The 3987-nt window shown below is 41.1% G+C and overlaps 1 pseudogene; it reads right to left on the minus strand.

Moving 5' to 3' along the window:
- Positions 1-1429: 1429 nt before the first annotated feature.
- LOC123253870 lies at positions 1430-2182 on the minus strand (annotated as a pseudogene).
- Positions 2183-3987: the final 1805 nt, after the last annotated feature.

The following is a 3987-nucleotide window of genomic DNA, read 5'->3' on the forward strand; positions in this document are numbered from 1 at the left end:
AAAGGTGAAAAGCCAGACTGCCTGACCCCTCAGGAAGCTTACGTTTCTAAGGTGTTCATTAGTCTATAAAGAATAAATAGCTAATAACAAGAGCCAAAAGCCTGCAGAGTACTTTACATATATTTTCTCTTTTGATCCTCAGGACAATCTGGTTGGGTAGGTTCTGTTACTATTTGCATTTCACAGTTGAGGGAACTGAGGCAAATAGAGGTTGAAGTGACTTGCCCAGAGTGACACAGCTAGTAAGTGTCTGAGGCAATATTTGAGGTTGGTCTTCCTGCCTCCAAGTCTCAGGGCTCTATTCCTTGTACTTCCCAACTACAACATAGCTTGGGTGGGAGGTGCCAGTGTGGACCAAGAAAAGTGTCAGTGATTGATATGAAATCACTTGCCCTCTCAAGGGGGAGAAAGAGAGAATTTAGAATTCTGTCTTCATAAATGAAAGTTAAACATATTTTACATGTAATTGGGGAAGATTTAACGAAATAAAAATATATTTTAAGAAAAGAGGAGCTTCATGTACAAGATGGTGCTTGAACTCATTCATGAAGGAAGTGAGAGGCTCTATGAGGTGGACATGAGAAAGAAATAGGAACTGATGGGAGTGAGAAAAACAAAGAAAAGAAAAGTTTCAGAAAATGAGTCCCAGGAGAGAACAATTTCCTGGGGGAAACTCTTGGCAGGAAGTAGGATGTCTCTTCCTTCAGGAAGCCATTTTTGTAGGATTGTGCTAGGAGTTCCCTCAATCTAAGTCATGCCTTGTTTCTGTCATTCTTTGTATTTTCCTCACTGTTGACCCTCCTCTGTTTTGTTGAGGCCTCTCTACATGTTCCCTCACAGTGTCAGCACAGGCATCTGGTTCCCTTCTAAAAGAGAATTATTCTGATTGCTTGGTGTTTCTCTAAGATTTCGCCTGGGCTCAGAGTTAAAACTCACAAAAGGTGCATCGCCTTTACTTTTGCTAGGCCTGCTGGAGCTGAGATGGACTCTATTTTGGAAAAGGAATCTAGGGCAAGGAAGACGACATGACGTCTTGGGCGGCAGGTGGCAGAGGCTCCTGGGGGGGAATGTTTTAAAATATATAGAAATTTCAGAGTGCTTTCTTTTGGTAATAAAAATAATAGATAATATTATAATTATAAATTATAAAATAAATATAATTTTAAAATAAATTATACAAATAAATTATCAAATAAATATGAATCTAAAATAAAATAAATAATTAATAATATCTGTGAGTAAATGACTCATTTGGTTAACACAGACTGGGATGAAAACGTCAAAGGAAGCCACCTGAACAAGTATATGACAGAAAAACAAAAACAAACAAACAAAAAAAAAATACCCAAACCCCAGGAGTTATAGTGCCGAGGGGAGGGAGAACACCTTTTAGTGCTGTGTTTATAAGTGAAGAGACAATGAAAAGTTTTCATTCAAATTTCTCATCTCCTTCGTCCACATCTTTCAAGCTGAGAACTTCCAAAGAACCTCTTCCTTTTGTCTCTCTCTCTGTATCAGCTCATCAATTTCTCCGAAGTGGCCCTGATCAATTAGACTTATAGTTTCTAACTGTTCACCAAAGTCTTCACTTTCTCTCACCTTGATCAATGGTTTGAGTTTTTCTTTTAGCTTTGTTCCTTCCCTCACAGGTAGGATGAATGGAAGTCTCATGTGGGCTCGCTCAATCTTCATGTTTTCTTTCAACTGTTTTCTTACTTCCAAAGCGCTGCTCTGTTCTTTTGTCGGGTTCGACAGAATAGTGGATATCCTTCATTGCTCTTTCAATGAGGATGACAGCGTATGGTCTCTCTGTTTCAGGATGAACACATTTATCTGCCACTATTGTTGCAATATCCCTAAACATCTGCTCCAGTTGTGCCTGTTCTTTATCTGATGCTTGTACTTCTCCGTTTGTTAAGATCTGTTTATAGATTTCCGACTGGGCATCTGTCCCCAAAGCACGGATAAGGTCTTCCTTTTTAGTAACTTGACCTTTAGAGACATTTACAAACACTGAGTGGGTCTGCAAGACCTCATCAAGGTCTTTTTTCACACCGCTGCACTAACCCATGACCTTGTTCTTATAGCAGGCTTCCCCTCAAAGCGCTTCCCCATACGCTTTCATGCACACCATGGCCGTGTTCATCAGGCGGATCTGGTTGGTGGGTGTGAAGATGGACATCACAGAGATGACCGGTCCCTACCCAGCAGGAGGGTGGTCTGCTAATGGCCACGGATCCTCAAGCCAGGTTGCTTGGACTCCCCACTGAGAGGGACTCAGTACAGAATTGCCACTGATGCTGCCGCTCCCACTGCCCACTGTCACCCCTAATGCACAGGAATCCTAGAATGCTCTTTTGCAAGAATGAAACCCAAGTAAATGAAAACACAAATGTCCAGATCCAGGAGAACGTTGTACACAGAGACTGATACACCGTGGCACGATCGAACTTGATGGACTCCTCTACTAGCAGCAATGCAGTGATCCAGGACAATTCTGAGGGACTTATGAGAAAGAACGCTATCCACATTCAGAGAAAGAACTGTGGGAGGAGAAAAGCAGAAGAAAAACAACTGCTTGGTCACATGGGCCAATGCGGATAGGATTAGAGATGTAGATTCTAAACGATGACTCTATTGCAAATATTAATAATATGAAAATGGGTCTTGATCAATGACAGATGTATAACCCAGTGGAATTGCTCATTGGCTACAGGAGGGGGGAGGGAAAGAACATGAATCTTATAACCATGGCAAAATATTCTAAATTAAATAAATAAATAAATGAAATTTTAAAAAGAAGGCAAATGTTGAGTTAAATTATAAGTAGAAAAGAAGGAGATGGAAAGATGCTCTTGGGTAGAGCAGGGCAGTGGAAGCCCTGGATCCATCAGGTCACTTAGCCATCTACAAATACTCTCAGATTGCCATGGTTTGTAGCAGAGAAGGAAAGGTAGGTTGGCTGATTGGAGAATGAGCAGCTATGCTGTTTGGGAATGGATGGATGAGAGGAGGCCCCTTTGCAAGGAAATGAGAGGCTGGTGGGCTTTCCTCGAATCTCAGCATAGAGAAGGCCAACACTATTCTTTTTAATATAGTGATACATTTGCTCTTTAAAAAGATAAAGTTCATGTCTATGGCAATATCACTGAATTGCTGTGACTAATTTTGAAAGGAAAGATATTAATTTAATGACTATGTACGTACTGGTGGTAGTGATGGTAGCAGGGGGAGTTGGCTCCTTATTCTGAGGTAGGAGTAACCATGACTTTTTTACTTACATATATATGGAGGAAATTGAAAATATTTTTTTTTCATTTTTCAAAGATACTTACCAGCTCTCCCTTTGGGCTCTATGGATTAAAATTGAATTCTACCACCTTCTTCCCCACTGTTGCATGTTAACTACCAAGACAGTCTTCTTGAAGCCAAAACGTCCGAAAGGCAACATATTCGGAATGGAGACCTCCTGTTCACATCCCTCCAGTGCCACTTAATACCTCTCAGCAATTTAATTCAATAGACATTGGTAAATCAACTACCTCCTATCAGATTCCAGGCTCCATACTAGGGACTCAAAGATAAGAACAGAACTGGATTTGGCAAAACAACATTTCTGCACATAAGGGAATAGGAAATAATTTCTGTGGGGCAAGAGCAAAAGCCCTAGTTGCTTAGGGGGATCAGGAAAGACTTCATTGAAAGAGGCAGCCCTAGAGTGAACCTGCATGTCAGGCATGGAGGACAGAAGGCATAGAGATGGGAGAACAATGTCACGTGTGAGGAACAGTAAGTGAGCATGACTGGAAAGTACATGAAGAGGAGTAATGTGTAGCAAGCCTGGAAAGATAGATCAGAGTTGAATGGTGAAGAGCTTTAAGTGCCCAGCAGAGGAGTTGTTATTTGAGCCTAGAGATTGGAGCTTCTGGAGCAGGGGATTGACATGAACAGAGCCATGCTTTGCGAATATCATTTTGGTACCTGTGT

The sequence above is a fragment of the Gracilinanus agilis genome, chromosome X (assembly GCF_016433145.1).
Source record: "Gracilinanus agilis isolate LMUSP501 chromosome X, AgileGrace, whole genome shotgun sequence".
In the NCBI taxonomy this organism is placed as follows: domain Eukaryota; kingdom Metazoa; phylum Chordata; class Mammalia; order Didelphimorphia; family Didelphidae; genus Gracilinanus; species Gracilinanus agilis.